Source organism: Python bivittatus, unplaced genomic scaffold (assembly GCF_059951505.1).
Source record: "Python bivittatus isolate LINGU-HERP-01145 unplaced genomic scaffold, Pbiv_v1 ctg000480_np1212, whole genome shotgun sequence".
Lineage (NCBI taxonomy): Eukaryota > Metazoa > Chordata > Lepidosauria > Squamata > Pythonidae > Python > Python bivittatus.
Window position 1 is genome coordinate 68949044 of NW_028277075.1, and position 19540 is coordinate 68968583.

A 19540-nucleotide genomic window follows, 5' to 3' on the forward strand; every position below is an offset into this window, starting at 1 on the left:
GTTTCTTGATCAGAACTGAAGTGTTTTGCTGAAGCATCAAAATGTTCCAATAATCAAAGTGGAGATATCTGCACAGAAAAAAACAGCATACCGGGCAAAGGCAAGAAAGCAGAAATGGGAAGCGAAAGATTAATTTTGAGTGCTAGATGTGTTTATGTAGACTAGACCATAGTCTCTAGTTACTTAGCTTCTGTTCAGATGCTGTGTTTTTATTATTTATTCTAAAACAGAATTCTTTCATTCCTCTCTTCCGTATTTTAATTCATAGATTTCTACTGAGATGTTTCTGCACCATTATATTATATTTGTACCAGATGTTTACAGCTTGCTCCAACTCCAACAGAAAAAGAAATCCATTCTCAAGGATAGCAAGATCTTATTTTCACCTCTTAAAATTAAATATTTGTCCATTTAAGCTATCTTGAACGTGGAAAATTCTGTTTTATAATACTTCATACACATCATATAATTGTACCATATATTTCTGTGAATATTTTAGATAAACATGACATTGTTCTTATCCCAACTCTGTTATCCAGACAGCGAACACTGCCCAATACCATAACTCAAACCCTCTGTTTCTGAGCACTGAAGTAGAGAGGGAGGTTAGTTTCCAGCTCTTGTTTACCTCAAGCATTAAACTGCTTCTTTGTTTTAAAAATGCAAGTTTCTTTCTTCCTTTCTCTCTTTCACATTTGATTATGTGCCATGAAGTTGGTGCTGTTTCTTAGCAACCATGCAGAACTTCTCCAGCATGATCTGTCTCCAGCTTGGCCTTTCAGGTCTTCCAATGATGTACCCATCACTGTTGTAATCAAGTCTATCCACTTTGCTCCTGGTCATCCTCTTCTCTTTCTTTCCACCTTTATCATATAGACTTTTTAAATGAGAAAGTGTATCAATAATACAACATCTGAAAGTTGCAATATTGCAACTGCAATTTAACATACAAATTTACTTCCTTCAAAAAAAATGTGGTCATGATGAAGGAGCATGCACTCGGATACTGATGGATGTTATATCTGAGAATATTAAATAGTTGTTCAGAACCTATTATAATAAGGATCTGGTCCGTGCTGAGATTTATCAGCTATTAAATACATGAGATAATATGGATGTCAATGCTGAGTTTTCTGTTGAAGGAAATAATTCGACTTCAATTTCAGTGATTTGCAAATTGAGGTTTATGTGTCTTTTGTGCAGTCTTGCTACTTAAGCTGTGAAACCATTAGTGTTTTTTTATTTTTTCTTTTGATTTGCTTCAAAATTCAATCATTTAGTGATAACTAACAATAATACAATTTATTAGTAAATGACTATGAATCTGACATATTTACTGTTAAATTTTTCTCCCCCCCCCCCGCCTCCACATGGCTTATTTATTTAGTTTTAGGCACCAAGCCAGCTGGGTGACCTTAGGCCAGTCATTTTCTCTCAGCCCTAGGAAGGAGATAATGGCAAACCACTTCTGAAAAACCTTGCCAAGAAAATTGCAGAGATTTGTCCAGGCAGTCTCTGAGAATCAGACAACTGAATGGATTAAAAAAAAAAATCACCTTAAATTGTGTTTGGTAGGCAATTAGCAGCCAACACAGATCTTTCAGTGTAGCATCATGCATTTCCTATATCCTTATACTGGTTAGCAACCTGGGATCCATATTTTGCACCAATTGCAGTTTCTTGATATTTTTCAAGGATAGCCCCACAGAGCACTCATTACAGAAGTCAATACTGGTCACAGTCATGTCATGGATAAGTCCAGCCACCTCAGCAATTGTTGCAGTTGGTGTGTACTAACCCTTATTATACAAACAGGTTCTTCAACACAGCTGTCACCTGCAAATTCAGCAATAGCTGGGGTCAAGAAGCACTCTCAAACTATGAACTGCTCTTTGTTAGGAAGTGTAACCCCCTTCAGAACAAAGTTCACTTCAATGCCTGAGTAGTTATCTCTTTCTCTCTTTCTTGTCTGGATTTAATTTCCACTTGTTCTCCCTCATCCAGCCCTTTATAAGATGCTCAAGGGTATTAATTACTTCCTTGGAGTTAGATGGTAGGAAGGTAATGCTCAAGGGTATTAATTACTTCCTTGGAGTTAGATAGTACGAAGCAGTAGATGCTATCAGTGTACTGATAGCATCTCACTGCAAAACTCTGAATGACGTACAGCAGTTTCAAACAATATAAAGGTCAATAACCTAGCTAGCAGCCATATGGATGTATCCCAATAGGACAGACTGGAAACACTACAAAAAAATTAAAAAAAGAGGGGAGAGGAGAGGGATGAAGAAAGAGAAAGAGAAAGAGGGAGGGAGGAAGGGAAGGGAAGGGAAGGGAAGGGAAGGGAAGGGAAGGGAAGGGAAGGGAAGGGAAGGGAAGGGAAGGAAGGAAGGAAGGAAGGAAGGAAGGAAGGAAGGAAGGAAGGAAGGAAGGAAGGAAGGAAGGAAGGAAGGAAGGAAGGAAGGAATCCCAAGTCTCAAAACCATATTTCAGACAAAATCCTGACTGAAATGGATTCAACCAAATGTATCTGGAGCTACAAGGCCACTACTTTTTCAATCATCTTATTCAAGAATGGAATATTTAAGATCAATCTAAAATTACAGAATTCTTCCAGATCAAAGGATGGCTTTTTCAGTAAAGGTCTTGTAACTGCCTACTTTAAGCAGGCAGGAATGCATCCCACACTTGGTGAGGCATTAATTACCTCCCTTAACCATGGGGCAGATCCCACCTCCAATAAAGTAGGAGGAGCAAGAGTCAAGCAAACAGGTAATGGTTCCCATTTCTCCATATACCCATACATGTCCTCAAGATCTACAACTTGGAAAGAATCCAAAGGAACAAGACAGGCAGTTGCCAAAATTCCTATCACCTGTCCCAACACTGGAGGCCAAATGAAGGTGAATCTGATTGACTTTGCAAAGAATTGTGAAAATTGGTCACAGTGAGTCTCTGACTGGTGAGCTCTCCTTAACATCTGGATGGAGATGTGACATGGTATGGAAAACATCTATGGCCTGTTCTGTGTAAATAAAATGGAGGCATAGAAGTAGGACCTCTTTGCTGCATCCACTGCCATGGTGTAGGGTTTCAGATGGGGCTTAAAAAGGGGCCCATTCTGTGTTCAATCCACTGGCCTGAGAGTTTGTGTTCTAACCTATCAACATTGTTTTTCTCATCTCCCTGGTAAATGAGCCCAAGGAACCTAGCTACTTTTTTGCTCTCAACTCCTGATAAACCAAGTTAGTTCTCCTAGAGGGTAGAAAGCATTTAGGAACAATAGTATGAAAACACTAAGCTATTTTCAAGTTCCACGGATGAGCCAGATTTTATCAGTATTGCTAACAGATGAGATGGGAAATTCCCCAAGTATAGGTAGTCCCCAGTTTAAGAACAAATTCCATTCCCAAGGTCTGTCCTTAAGTCGAATTTGTATGTAAGCTGGAACAGTATTGTTGTATAATATTGTATAAATAGTACTGTGTAATTAACTTGAACCACTGTGTATTTAACTTGAACCATTGTGTATTTAACTCGAATTTTGCTACAATAAGCTCTGTTCTTAACTATGGGTCGTCCACAAATCAGGCATTCTTAACCCGGGGACTACCTGTACCTTCAGGAAATCATATAGATCCATGAGGTGCCTGGTTAGACCTTTTAACCAAGCCTCCCGCTCCTGCAAAGGTTTATAGCAGCCACTAGTCTAAAACTGACCACAAATTGGTATGTCCATAGCAGAGTTACAGAAAGCTTTCCTACTTTCAGATCAGTAATTCCAGCCTCTAAGTCCATGCTGTATGCTAGGCAATAGTTGAGACAGGTTGATGGTCATCATGGCAGACATGAAATCCTGAGCCACTCTTAACTTGACAACTTCAGCATGGCACTGAAGTCCCAAAAGATAAGAAATCTAGATTAATCCACTGTCATACCAGAGATCCCCAGCTCAGAAAATACAGAAGACTGATGGTACACTAACATTATGCCAACATTATTCTGGCCACCTGGATATACCTACACTCTCCTGGCCACCTGGGTACAGCAGCAAGCACTTAAAATTGGCAGAATATCTGAAGAAACTTCTGGTCAATAGGACAGAATTCCTATAGACAGCAGCTGCGCTACCTATCCTCACTTCAGACATAGCCTACTGCATCACAGAGTAACTTGTAGACAAAGCTGGGAAATATTACCTCCCCAATCTTTTCTCAGCCAGATCTCCTTTTTAATTCAGGATTAAATCCTATGTAACAGACACATCCCAATAACGGATAACATAAACAAGCAGTCCACCTTGGCTGTCATCTTTACACTCTTGGTTAGACTACAATATGAATGGAAATGAGGCCAACCAGCAGCCTTCCCTTCTTTCCCTACAATGGCCAAATTGCAACCTCCTACCCAACCCCACCATGCCCTGCCAATTACTATATCATTATCTCAATCATTTATATAAAAACACCAAACTACTTCTATTTAACTTCAAAGCTCACATTCTAAACTAAAATGTAGTTGGCTAGTTTGTAGCTCAGGTTTTATGTAAACCCAATCAGTATATTTAATTTATGGTTCAGTTGGTGTATAAACCCAAGTACTAGAGTTAATCAAATAAAGTATGGTTAAATAATAATGGTAACATGTTGCGTGATCACACTATGTGTGAAGTATTCTTAGGCTAGGTTCATATATCATGTTAAACCACATATTTGGTATAATATGGTGTGTGAATACAGCCACTAATTTGTAAACTATGATCTATGGGAGAAGCATACTGGTGGTCAGAGACTATAATTAACATTTTTTTGTGGAAGTAAGGGCAACATGTAAAGGGTTGTGGCACCCACTTGCAACATGATGCAAGGGGGTGCCACATGTGCAAGTAGAGCTAGGTGTTTCTGTTATTTATATTTCTTGCATGTTACTTGGGTTTTAAAACTGTGTTAAACATCTAAAAACATCAGGAAATTAGCTTGCTAACTTTTAATTAGAAAGGATTCTTGGGACAGAAGAAAGCTTTCAGGAGAAACATGCAGCCCTAGGACTACATTTTGTGTGGTTTATAACTTAGTATTATGAATGAACCAGGCCACCAATATTAGTTTTATTTTTCATGTGCCTATAACTAGGCTCAGTATAAAATATAAAATACAACATCAAAAATTAACACAAGCTTCCACCCGGACAGGACAGGGCGCTGACGCGTTTCTCGGAGCTCCGGGGGCGCCTGAGCTGTATTTGATCAGTGGTGGGTCTAGAGGAGAGAAGACCACCAAAATACTCCCCTGGATGGGGGGGGGGGTTGGAAGATTAACCACGAGAGCCCCAGACGCTGTTCCTCCTGCCTTTCCTGGTCTCCACCCCGGGAAAGCTGGTGAGTAGAACAGCAAAGGTGGCTGGGAATTCCATCGTGCTTTACAAATGCAGAGAGCCTCATGAATGAGAGACATTAGCCCTGCATTCCGGTATCTTAGATCACGTTAGAAGAGGAAAGGTTTTTTTTTTCTTTACTCTCCTCCTCTTTGGATTATTTTTTTTTCTTCTTCTTTTTTATTAATATCTAAGATCTATCTCTGGACTACACTTTCAGATGCTGGTGAGTTACTTTTTTATTCTCTGTCATGGAATGTAATGGGTGGAAACTGACAAATGGACTTTGCTACGATATGGAAATGTTTTATGGATTTTAAATAGAGGATTTTATAAATTGTTAATGGTTTGCCTTTTTTATGGGATTAAAAAAAATTCTTTTTTTCCTTTTTTGTTTCTTTTTTGGCTTATAAACATATATTGGACTATGAATCTGCTGTTGGATTTTTATAGCTGAGCTTTCTCTTTTCTCCATGTTGAACTTAAAAGCTTGAGAACTAAGAATTGTTTATATATTTTATTATCTATATTTGGGAACAATAAGAGACAGCTTTCTATAGCTGTGATTATAACTGCTGTGTTGTTAGAGAAATTGGGAGAAAGCTGTTGCTATTGGATTATAATTGTTGTTCTTTGAAGATATTGAACTTTGTACTGCTTACAATGGCTTCAAGAGGGAAGAAGGATAAGGAAAAGGAAAGAGAATCAACAAGAACTTTTATAGAACCGGCTGAGGGGGATGGATATATGAAAAATGTACTAGATGCAATCGCTGCCTTAAGCCACCAGATGGACCAAAGAGACACAAAAATGAATGAAAAAATAGACAATTTAAAGAAGGAATTGACTCAAGAATTTAGAAATGAGGTTCAGAAAGTGAAGGATGTGGTGGATAATTTGTTAACTGATCTCAAGAATACTCAAGGACAGGTACAGTTATTAGAAATTAAGTCAGAAGCAGTCACTAAAGATATTGATCGAAATTTGGATGCTATTGCATTAGCAGAAATGAGGGAGAAAGAATTCATATTGAGATTGAGATCAGTAACAGAAAATCCTGGGGAAGATGTAAGAAAATCTATTATTACCGCATTAGCACAATTTTTAAAGATGGAAGAACAAGATGTAGACTCTGAAATAGACAAAGTTTATAGAGTCAATTCACATTATGCTAGAGAAAAAAAGGTCCCAAGAGACATACTAATTCATTTTCTACGGAAGGTCACAAGAGAACAAATTTTGAAAAAAAATTATAATGATGGATTGAGTATTGCAGGTAAAAAGGTGATTATCTTAAAAGAAATACCTTTAAGAATCTTGAAAAAAAGAAAGGATTACTCCTTCTTCACAGATAAATTAAAGCAACATGGTATTTCTTTCAGATGGGAGAGATTAGAAGGAGTATCTTTTATGTATAAAGAGCAAAGATTTAGAATAAATTCTATTTTAAAGGCAGAAGCCTTTCTGGAAAAATATAAGGCAGACTTTTGCAATACCCATAAAGAAATAGAAGATAAAGAAAAAGAAAAGACTACAGAAGACATTGAAACCAGTGTGGATTTAACAAAATTTGGGACTTCTGGAGTGGATTATAAAAGACTCTAATATAAATATACTTATGGATTACAAATACTTAACCTGGAATATAAATGGAGCAAATGCTCCTCAAAAAAGAAAGATTTTTTTTTACTTTTTAAAGAAACTGAATTTGGATATAATCTGTCTGCAAGAGACACATATTTGTAAAAAAGACATTAAGTACTTGGTTAGGAAACAAATTGGAGAAGAATTTATATCGGCTGGACCAAAAAAGACCAAAGGAGTTGTTTTGTACATACAATCAAAATTGAATCCACAATTGATTTTGACTGATGATGGAGGAAGATATGTGGCAGTTGAAATTAGTATACAAGGGGTCAAAACACTAGTTGTTGGACTGTATGCCCCAAATGTTGATAAAGGGATATTCTATAAAAATTTGATGGACAAATTGATGGACTTAAAATACGAGAATTGGTGCCTTATGGGTGATTGAAATGGGGTGATTTCTCCAATGGAAGACAAACAGTCCCCAAAGGGGCTGAGACTTAAACAAGGAAAACTACCCCAAACATTCTTTGATCTGAAAGACATGCTGGATTTACAAGATATTTGGAGACTTTTAAATGGAAATTCCAAGGAATATACATATTATTCTGAGAGATTTAAGTCCTTTTCTCGAATACATATGTTTTTGATTTCTAAAACTTTGATGACGGATGTTACTAAAGTTGAAATATTACCTAAGACTTTTTCAGACCATAATCCTGTTAAGTTGACTATTAAAGGGAAAAAGAGTACATTTCGATGGAGATTAAATGAGACAATTTTACGGAAAAATGAAATAGTAGATACTTGTAAAAAAAAGATAAGAGAGTTTTTTCAATTGAATATGAACAAAGGCACCCACACAGAGACTGTTTGGGATGCTAGCAAGGCTTATATGAGAGGTTATTTCATTCAATATAATACCCAATTGAAGAGGAAAAAACAAGAGAAGATGCAACTGATTTTAGATGAAATTAAAAACAAAGAGATTGAGATGAGAAACAATCCACTGGATGAGACTTTGAATATACAAATTAAATTTTTACAAAAACAAATGTCAATGTTAATGATACAGGAATTAAAAACTCAATTGAAATTTACGAAACAGAAATATTTTGAATCTGCAAATAAACCAGGTAGATGGCTAGCTTATAAATTGCATAAACAAAGACAGAAAAGATTAATTTCTAAAATACAACATGAGGGGAAGACTTTAATGGATAACGCAGGCATTCCAGAGGCCTTTTTCTGTTACTACTCATCATTATATAAAAAACAAGATGTTCATTCAGATGATATTGATAAATATTTGTCTAAACAAAAATTACCTATTCTCACTGATCAACAGAGAAAGTTACTTAATGATCCCATCACATTAGAGGAAATGTCAACTGCCTTTAAGAAAATTAATTGTGGAAAAGCACCTGGCCCAGATGGTTTAGCAGCGGCTTACTATAAATATTTTGAGGAGGAGCTTTGTCTTCCTTTACAAATGACTATGAATTCAATTTTAGACACAGGTGTAATGCCAGAAACTTGGAAAGAAGCCCATATTACCTTGATTCCAAAAGATCAACAGGATTTGACCTTGACAAAGAATTATAGAACACTATCTCTATTGAACAATGACTATAAGATATTTACAACAATTCTAGCGGAAAGAATGAAGAATATTCTTGTAAAATTTATCCATCAGGATCAGGCAGGATTTTTACCAAAAAGACAAATTAGAGATAACATCCGAAATGTTCTGGATATATTAGAAAACCTTGAACAACATTATGAAAAACAAGCAGCTTTGATATTTTTGGATGCTGAAAAAACCTTTGACAATTTAAACTGGCCCTTTATGTCTAAAGTTTTGGATTCTATGAAATTTGGGGAAAACTTTGTTAAATGGATTAAATCAATATATATACCACAAACCGCAAAAATAATCGTTAATGGAGACTTTACTAAACCATGTGAAATTCAAAAAGGTACGAGACAAGGATGCCCCTTGTCTCCATTATTATTCATATTGGTTCTAGAAGTATTACTTAAAGATATTAGACAAGATGATAACATTTGGGGAATAAGAGTTAAAAAAGAAGAATATAAGTTAAGAGCCTTTGCTGATGACCTAGTCATTACTTTAGAAAACCCACTGGAGGGGGTTGAATTGTTAATGCAAAAATTGAGAGACTTTGGGTCTCTAGCAGGGTTCAAAGTAAACATACAAAAAACAATGGTTTTAACTAAAAATATGGATTTTCATCAACAGAAGAAACTGAATGAACTAACTGGATTTACAATAGAGAAAAAAATAAAATACCTGGGAGTATATTTGACATCTAAGAATGCTGGTTTATTTCAGAATAATTATGTTCCACTCTGGACAGATATTAAAAAAGATTTAGACCAATGGGAAAAGTTACAATTGTCATTACTAGGAAGAATATTGGTGATTAAAATGAATATTTTGCCATGAATTCTATATCTTTTCCAGACAATTCCCATATTGACTTCAGAAGCACCCTTTAAACAATGGCAATGTGACATTTCTAAGTTTATATGGCAAGGGAAAAAGCCAAGAATAAAATATAAAGTTTTGCAAGATGTGAAAGAAAGAGGTGGTTTGGGTCTTCCTGATTTGAAATTGTACTATGTAGCTTGGTGTTTAGTATGGCTTAAAGAATGGATTACCTTAAGAAATGAAAAATTATTAAATTTGGAAGGTTATAATTTGAGATTTGGATGGCATGGATATTTGTGGTATGATAAAGTTAAAGTTAATGTGGACTTTAAAAACCACTATATTAGAAGATCTCTATTAAAAGTTTGGACCAAATGCAGACCACTTTTATGCCCTAAGATGCCGATGTGGACCTCTATACAAGAAGCCTTCTATAGAACTGAAACAAGAGATAAAAATAAATGGATGAGATACAAAGACTTATTAGAAAAAGAACAAGGAGAATATAAAATCAAATCAAAAGAGCAATTGGTTTCAGAAGGACATACTTTTCAATGGCTTTCTTATATGCAATATAAAGAAAAATTTTAAATTGATAAAGAATTTGGATTTGAACAGAATAAATCAGAATTTGAAATTCAGTTATGTGAAACAGACAAACACTTAATAGCAAAAATGTATAAATTATTGTCGAGAGAAGAAATGGTTGAAGAACAAATTAAAGAATGTATGATTAAATGGGCAAAAAATATTGGACATAATATACATATGCAACAATGGGAAAATATGTGGTCTAAAGGATTAAAATTTACTTTGTTATAATTTGAAAGAAAAATTTTATAAAATGTTGTATCGATGGTACATGACACCCCAAAGACTATCAAAGATGTATGGGACAATTTCCAACATTTGTTGGAAATGTAACCAACAAGAAGGGTCGTTTTACCATATGTGGTGGACATGTAAAATTGCAAAGAAATTCTGGACTCAAATACAAGCCTTGATGCAGAGCATACTACAAATACAGATTCCATTTAAACCAGAATTATTCCTGCTGGGGATAATGGATTTTCAAATAGGAAAACATCTTATTAGAATTACTCAATACATGATTACCGCAACAAGACTTCTTTATGCACAATTTTGGAAAACCCAGACACTACCAACAATACAAGAATGGTTGTTAAAACTGATGGAAATGGCAGAAAATGATAAACTGACTTGCTTATTAAAAGAAAACTCAAATAATTATTACCTTAAAGAATGGAAACCATTGATGGACTATTTGCAAAATGCAGGCAGGGTGAAGCTTACATGGGGATTTGAAGATTAGATTATAAATGTGATGGGATATGTTTTGACAAAGAATTATTCCTACTTAATGCATTAAACACTAGCACTTATGATACTCTTATTATTCCTAAGACCAGAGATAGATTGGAAGTTATCTATTTTTCATATCTATTTTCTTTTTCTTTTACTTTATCTCACTTTTTCTTTTCCTTTTCTTTATAATTTGTATTTTCAATTTTCTTTTTCATTTCTAACTTTTAACTTTGTAATTTTAAAATTCCAATAAAATACTGTTAAAAAAAAAAAAAGAATGTGCCAGAATGCAACTGCCCACTTGCTGACTGGTGCTTGCCAGTTCAAGCAAAATAAATCTGCGTAAACAAAAACCAACTTCCCAAAGCCCATTTAAATATGGCTAATTCACCAAACCATTGGTGAAACCATTAGTAAACCATATCTACCATTACAAACGAACTAAGGATAGCATAATTCATACATAGAACTATAGGTGCAAAAAGAATGTGTATCCATAAACAAATTTATGTGACTGGATGCAGTGGAGTACAGACCTGACTCTGTACTCAAAAATTCTGACAGGCTTCCAAGATTCTGTTTTTCTATCTTACAACAATAAAGAGCATTCATGGAATCCCTGCTGCTTCTGTTTCTTGATACCTACCTTGAAGGGTTGACATCAAATCTTGAAAGCCTGTCAAAGTTTTTTTCTATCACATCTTATACCAAACAAAATCAAGGAAGAGTTTTTATGAGTTTCTCTCTCAAGCTTTCCACTTTCTCAGGACTCAGTAATCTTTTCTCCTCCCTTAATGTTCATTGCTCCCTTCTCCCTTCCCAAGGCCAAGTCTACATTCTTTCACACTCAGCTAGATCATGTAGGGTGGACAGATTATTCCAGGAGAGAACAGTTCTGAAGGTAAAACAGTCCAAGCAGCTGTCACTGTTATTTTGCTTGAACTGGCAAGCACCAGTCAGCAAATGGGCAGTCACATTCTGGCACATTTTGTGCCAGAAGCAACTTTCAGCTCATCTTCAAGGGCAGCCCCATATAAAGTAAATTACAATAGCCTGATAACCAGTGCCTCCTGGTCCAGAAACGGGACAGAGTCAACGGGACAACTGGCAGAGTCGCAGAACCTGATCAAAGGCTTTCCTGGCCATGGCTTCCATCTACTGTTCCAGCAGAAGCCATCAATCCAGGAAAACTCCCAAATTTTGTACCAGCTGTTTCAGGGGAAGTGCAACCCAGATAGATAGAACAAACATGGCATATCTCTGTATTAGCAGTTTCTGAGAGGTTTTTTACCAGCAGTTACTCCATCTTGCCTTGGATTCAGTCTCAGTCTGTTTTGCCCCATCCTATCCTTCAAAGTCTCTAGGCACCAGATCAGGATTTCCACTGCATTTCCTGCTTAGCCTGCAGCAGAGATGTAAAGCTAAGTATCATCAATATATTGATGATATCAAATACAAACTGACAGACTACCTCCCCCAGAGCCCGTAACAAAAACACTCTGGGAAAAGCACAGGTCTCCAGAAAGTTAGTAGGTAGGTTTTGCAGAAAGAGTGAATATGTAAAGGACATGTCCTTCACAAACATATACACAGTGTATTATCACATTTTCAGCAGAATTGAATTCTCTTACAGCAAACCACATGATTTTTTCCCCCATCAACTTTCACTTCTCAGGTCTAGAATGCCAGTTCTTTCTTCCCTTTCTCCCTCACAAAAGGCAGTAAAACATGATTAACTAGACCTGTACATAAAGAGAGGATTGCCCAATTATATTTGAAAGGGAACATGCTATGGTTGAGGCAAATCCAGTACTCCATTCTGTGAACTTGCAAGTATAAACAAGATTCTAGGTTTGGATAAAGAAAAATGATTCTTATGTTAATAATATCACTGGGGGAGAAAAAAACATTAATAGGTCTGAATAGGGAATTATGCAACCTAGTGGACACTGCATTCACGGTTTATAACTAGATCTAAACTCCAGTGGGTGCAAGTGACTCCTATTATAATTGCATCATATGAAATCAGTATTTTTAAAAGCAATGAAACATCATCTTAAAGTCTTAGAAAACAAGATTTCACAACATGAGATTTTTAAAATATGCCCTTATGGAAAAAAAAATAGGCATTAATGTACAGTAATCTCATGTCTTTACTCCTCAGAGCAAAATTATATACCACTCATGAATAATTGTGAACTAACAAATAGTGTTAAGATAAAAAATCAGCCACTTCCAAAGAATATTACCCAAACCATATGTATTTAAGAATTACAACATATTTATCTTGCAAATCAGAATAACAGAACCTGCTAAAAACATCAACACACTGGAGTAGATAGAAATAGAAATAATAGACGTGAGATTGAAATCCAAAGCTGTCAATTCTTTACACACAGAACTAAAGGAGATTATTACAACTCCTCATACACAACATATACTTTTATTTACAGATATTCTGACAACTGATTGTACCAATTTCTGCATCACATTTTAAGGTTACTAAGATTAAAAGGTTACTACTATAATGTCTGAAAAAATGTTAAAAGCTAGTTCTTTTCATTTTTGGAAATACTGGGGGGGGGGGGTGATTCAGAAATACTGTAATGGAATGGAAACTGAAACTTAAATCAGAATGAGAATTATAGAAAGTTATTTTTCCTTAATTGATAATAAGTAAAAATTTCTTTCCCCAGTAGAAGTTTTCTTCAAACTCTCAACTGATTCTCTCTTGATACAAATGCTACTTGATTAAAAATGGATAATAAACATACATACAAAATGTAGAAAGGGAGTGTACTTAATAAATGCTCCATAGTATCTATGATACTATGGAGCATTTATTAAGTACACTCCCTTTCTACATTTTGTATGTATGTTTATTATCCATTTTTAATGGATTTAAATCATAGTATCTATGATACTATGTAGTGTATACTACTATATAAATTTTTGTAGATTAGAACAGTAGAAATGCCAACTATGCACCAAGTACTTTCAACGACCAACATACATAATTGTATGTATGTAATAAGTTTATAGAATGCATAAGCACTAATTTATTAATGTACCTAAAGTGTCACACTTAATGTAGGGAACCTAAGTTCATGGTATCATAACAAACTCAAATAATCTGCTTCTTGAAAGCATTACGATGGGTGGAGACAAAGTACAGTGGGGCAAAAAAGTATTTAGTCAGCCACCAATTGTGCAAGTTCTCCCACTTAAAAAGATGAGAGAGGCCTGAAATTTTCATCATAGATATACCTCAACTATGAGAGACAAAATGGGGGAAAAAATCCAGAAAATCACATTGTCTGATTTTTAAAGAATTTATTTGCAAATCATGGTGGAAAGTTCATCTCAATACTTTGTTATATATCCTTTGTTGGCAATGACAGAGGTCAAACGTTTTCTGTAAGTCTTCACAAGGTTTTCACACACTGTTGCTGGTATTTTGGCCCATTCCTCCATGCAGATCTCCTCTAGAGCAGTGATGTTTTGGGGCTGTCGCTGGGCAACACGGACTTTCAACTCCCTCCAAAGGTTTTCCATGGGGTTGAGATCTGGAGACTGGCTAGGCCACTCCAGGACCTTGAAATGCTTCTTACGAACCCACTCCTTCGTTGCCCGGGCGGTGTGTTTGGGATCATTGTCATGCTGAAAGACCCAGCCACGTTTCATCTTCAATGCCCTTGCTGATGGAAGGAGGTGTTCACTCAAAATCTCACGATACATGGCCCCATTCATTCTTTCCTTTACACGGATCAGTCGTCCTGGTCCCTTTGCAGAAAAACAGCCCCAAAGCATGATGTTTCCACCCCCATACTTCACAGTAGGTATGGTGTTCTTTGGATGCAACTCAGCATTCTCTCTCCTCCAAACACAACGAGTTGAGTTTAGACCAAAACCTTCTACTTTGGCTTCATCTGACCATATGACATTCTCCCAATCCTCTTCTGGATCATCCAAATGCTCTCTAGCAAACTTCAGACGGGCCCGGACATGTACTGGCTTAAGCAGGGGGACACGTCTGGCACTGCAGGGTTTGAGTCCCTGGCGGCATAGTGTGTTACTGATGGTAGCCTTTGTTACTTTGGTCCCAGCTCTCTGCAGGTCATTCACTAGGTCCCTCCGTGTGGTTCTGGGATTTTTGCTCACCGTTCTTGTGATCATTTTGACCCCATGGGGTGAAATCTTGCATGGAGCCCCAGATCGAGGGAGATTATCAGTGGTCTTGTATGTCTTCCATTTTCTAATTATTGCTCCCACAGTTGATTTCTTCATACCAAGCTGCTTGCCTATTGCAGATTCAGTCTTCCCAGTCTGGTGCAGGTCTACAATTTTGTTTCTGGTGTCCTTCAACAGCTCTTTGGTCTTGGCCATAGTGGAGTTTGAAGTGTGACTGTTTGAGGTTGTGGACAGGTGTCTTTTATACTGATAACAAGGTCAAACAGGTGCCATTACTACAGGTAATGAGTGGAGGACAGAGGAGCCTCTTAAAGAAGTAGTTACAGGTCTGTGAGACCCAGACATCTTGCTTGTTTGTAGGTGACCAAATACTTATTTTCCACCATGATTTGCAAATAAATTCTTTAAAAATCAGACAATGTGATTTTCTGGATTTTTTTTCTCATTTTGTCTCTCATAGTTGAGGTATACTTATGATGAAAATTACAGGCCTCTCTCATCTTTTTAAGTGGGAGAACTTGCACAATTGGTGGCTGACTAAATACTTTTTTGCCCCACTGTATATGCTGTTCTACTTTTATTAAATAAGGTTTTTGTCCTTATTAGCATTTTCTGTAACTCAACATAATAAAAAACTAAAATTTATAATTTCACTAAAAAAAAATCATTGTTCAAAGCACATATCGGAAGCCATTCAAAACTACTCCGTTGATCATTATGTTAGTCTGCTTCCTGAAAAGCAGAGCACTGTAAAAACCTTGTGGATTCAAGTAGTCTCCACTTCCTAGCTTCTAGCCAGAATCAAATCTGCAAGCTAAAGAAATGCTCATCCAAGTTAAATAGAAACAAGAGATTTTTAATTGATTTGAAGTCCCTTCATTCATATAAGTCCTCCTGAAATGTTTAAGATGAAGAACAATGTTTCTTCCTTCCCAGTTTGGAAAGGAAGAAACCTTTGGTGGGATATGGTTTAAGAAACCAGGCTAGAAGCCAGGAGACCATGAATTCTAGTTCCACCTTACGTGTGAAACCAGCTGGGTGACCTTAGGCCAGTCACTCCTTCTCAGCCCTAGGAAGGAGGTAACGGCAAACCACTTCTCAAAATTCTTGCCAAGAAAACTGCAGTTGCCAGGAGTAAAAAAAAAAAAAAAAGACTCAAAGGCACATACACACATTATTCTTCAAAGGCACATCAAGCACTTTGAAAGATCAAGCCACTTAGGAACTGAGAGAGACAAACTTTTTTCTCCGTTGCCCTGCTGCGTTTCCAAATGAATCTACAACATAGCAGAATGGAAAGTTTCTCTCCACCTATCCACATGCCCTTCAGCTTCAAGCCAGAAAGAAAAGTTGGAGCTTTATTTTTTCTTTTTGTAAATACAAATTCTGATTGTTAAATACTCTTTTACTTAATGCTCTTGACTACCCTATCTTTCTAATTTCACATAACATAATTATGGTATTCAGGAGGTAGATTCAGGTTGAAAAACACTTTGTGTTTGAGGGAAAAAATTAGACGTATGCTAAAAATATCTAGCTTGCTAACAACCATTCCAGGTATCAAGGCACAACTCAAATTATTCTATCTAGATTCTAGAGTATTAAGAGTCAATCCAGAGCACACTATTCTGTAAAAAGTAGATTAGTGCTAAGCTCCTAAGTAGCAAAACTGGTTAGACTAGGAATTTTCAAGCTTGTTCAGACCGCAGAAGCTGTTAGTTTAAACACCTCTCTCTCTTTCCCAAAACTTCATCAAGTTCTCCTGGAACCCTAGGGTTCCACAGGACAGAGTTTGAAAAGGCAGTTCTGCCACCTCTGAATGATAGGAAGGAAGGAAGGAAGGAAGGAAGGAAGGAAGGAAGGAAGGAAGGAAGGAAGGAAGGAAGGAAGGAAGGAAGGAAGGAAGGAAATTGCATATTCAAATTCAGTATATTTCTTATTCCCCGAAGCATTCTTTTGACACAATATACAGGATGCTATTCAATCTTAAGACAGAATTGCTCTTTATATTTTCCAAGCAGTTCAAATAAATGATCATGTCATAAGGCTATGAGTCACATTAAATAAAGCACATCTCCAAGTAAGGAAGGAAGTTTATATTCTATCAACTGATTTCACGGATCACTTACTTCCAAAAAACATTGATATATTGACACTAATCTTACTAAGAGGGTTAGCCTATTCTCACAGAATGACCTAACTCTTTGACAAATACATACACATATCACAGAATACTGGTAAATATATATAATATTTGACATGTCAATGACCCAGTGCACTTATTTGCATTAAACCAGTGGTTCTCAAACTTCTATATCTTGTTCCACTAATTACTGTATCAAAGAATGCAGGCCCCACCAAGACAAAAACAAAAAGTTCCTTTTTCCAAGATGGACATTCGTATGTCTTCACAAGCATTGTATAACTCTATTTATCAGATACAGCTATTGATATAAAATAATTTGTTTATTAAATTTATATCCTGCATTTATTTTTTTTACAACTCAAGATGGTGCAGCTCCTTCCTATTTTCCCCACAACAATCATTGTGTGAGGTAGGTTGGGCTGAGAGAGAATGACTGGCCCTAAGTCACCCAGCTGGCTTCCATACCAAAGGGAAGTCTCCTGGTTTCTACTCCAGTATCTTAACTACCACACTGAACTAGTAGTTGGCATTACTGACAGTATTTAAAATAATAAGTGAGAGCTAACTGGGGGCTGAAGCAATATTTGCCACTGTGAGACAAATCTTCCCCTGGACTCAGAGCAAGGAATATATTCAAATAAAAGAGAGCTAAGTGGGGCTGAATCCGTAACACATTAATGAGAGAAACTAATTAACACATACTTCTAAGACCGAACTTCTCAAAGCTTTGCTTCTTGAAGCTTAGTACCTTTGCTTCGGTGTACTGAATTAGAGGCTGGCAACTGTCCTCTTTCTCTGCTCTCTTCTCTGTCTCATGAACTTCTTCCCCGTTTGCGGAAGGAAGTAATATCCAATCTACATTACTTTTGCATACCACCAATGATATATGTGCTGAGATTCACTCTTATATTATACCAATATAAACTGAGGTACATAAGGAATACTGCTTGCTTGTAAATAATAACAGCTGTAATTACTGATATTTTGTGCATTATAATGGCATATAGATTGAGTTATAAATGTTCTATTACATCTTTATTACACATATATATAGAGAGAGAAAGAGATGCAAAAATTAGATATATCTTACAATTCTTTAGGACCAAGCTTAAGCTACTTACCATTTTTTTGGAAACACTCTGGGCAGTGTTCAGAAAAATTATTTTACAACTCTTCACACACAAAGTCCTCTGTTTTCACATGATGTTAAACCATTGTTTACTTAACCATGGCTTACTAAGCAAACCACAATTGGATGAATTCTGATAATTCCTTAAGCATAAAGCACCTGGTACAACCAGAGTGACAAAACAGTGACAAAACGTATGTTACAACATCACAAGGCAAACCTCGGCCTTTCATACTTATGTTTCAGTGTTGGATACAAATCCACAAGTCATGCATTACAACATGTCTTCCATTGCTTGCCTTTCTTCCCCTCCCCTGGATGTCTGTGTAATGAAGCCAAAACCAAATAAGCAATTTTATGGTTTAGCCGAATACATGAACCCAGCAGTTCCGCTCTCAGTTGGCTTCATGGATCCTTAATGACAACTTCATATTACATCACTTAACCAAACTCAGTAATTATGTAATTCCACCATCCATATGATCCATAATTACATGGAATCACCCCTGCTACTATTCCATGAAGTACTGTCCTTTCAGCTTGAAGGTTGAAATAAAGTAAGAGACAACATTTGTTTTATGATTATGCAACTGCACAATTTTAACTGCTTTTGTTATGTTTGCAGACATCTTTCTGTGGGCAGAGTGTTGTCTGGGGGAGACACTTTGTGTGCTTGTAAATTTTCATGGATGGTTCTAGGTTTTTTGTGTTTTGTTCAGATCATCACCAGTTTCTCTTTTGTGAGATGGAATCTTATTGTGCTATACAGAAACAAGTATGTGGTCTGACATTTGGAGAGTAGATGCCCACCTTACCTTCTGGTCAAGGAAGATCTGGGCATGGAAGGAATAACTATTGCCTAAAGGAAGTGAGAAGTTTGGGGGGAAGTAAAAGAGCACACTTTAACCAAAAATAACCTTTTCTGCTGTCCTGCACCTTTGTTAACCAAGAGCCTTGCATTGGCTTTTGCACAAAAGCAAAGAATAACCCAGGATTTGGTGTTCAGACATCATAAGTCATGATTAACAAAAACCAGGATTCCTAACTAATGACACCATCAAAGTGTTGTTTGTGGTATATCCCCCTCCAAGTTTGTACCTTGAGATGGGTTCGGATGGCCAAACAAATCACAATGAAGCTAAACAAATGATTATTTAGCAGCATGAAGGAGCCAGGCTATACCTTCAAAAGGCAGATTTAAATTGTTAGGGGTAGAGAACCAAGAAAGAAGCAATAACACTTTCATTTCAAAAGGATGAATTATGTTAAGGTAAGATTTGGAATAACATGGGAAGTTTGGACAGGAAATAGAACCCCAAACCCAAAAAACACA

General features: G+C 36.4%; 1 protein-coding gene across 6 annotated transcripts in view; it reads right to left on the reverse strand.

Moving 5' to 3' along the window:
- DAGLA (diacylglycerol lipase alpha) overlaps positions 1-19540 on the reverse strand; it is a 119267-nt gene that overhangs the window by 93073 nt on the left and 6654 nt on the right. For 2 of the 6 annotated variants that reach the window (XM_088146191.1, XM_088146194.1), the window contains exon 1: positions 629-1319. The exons of the other annotated variants lie outside the window; for them this stretch is intronic. The gene's annotated coding sequence lies outside the window, so the exon portion shown is untranslated. Of the gene's footprint in view, positions 1-628; positions 1320-19540 lie in introns of those variants that run through there. 6 annotated transcript variants of the gene reach the window in all.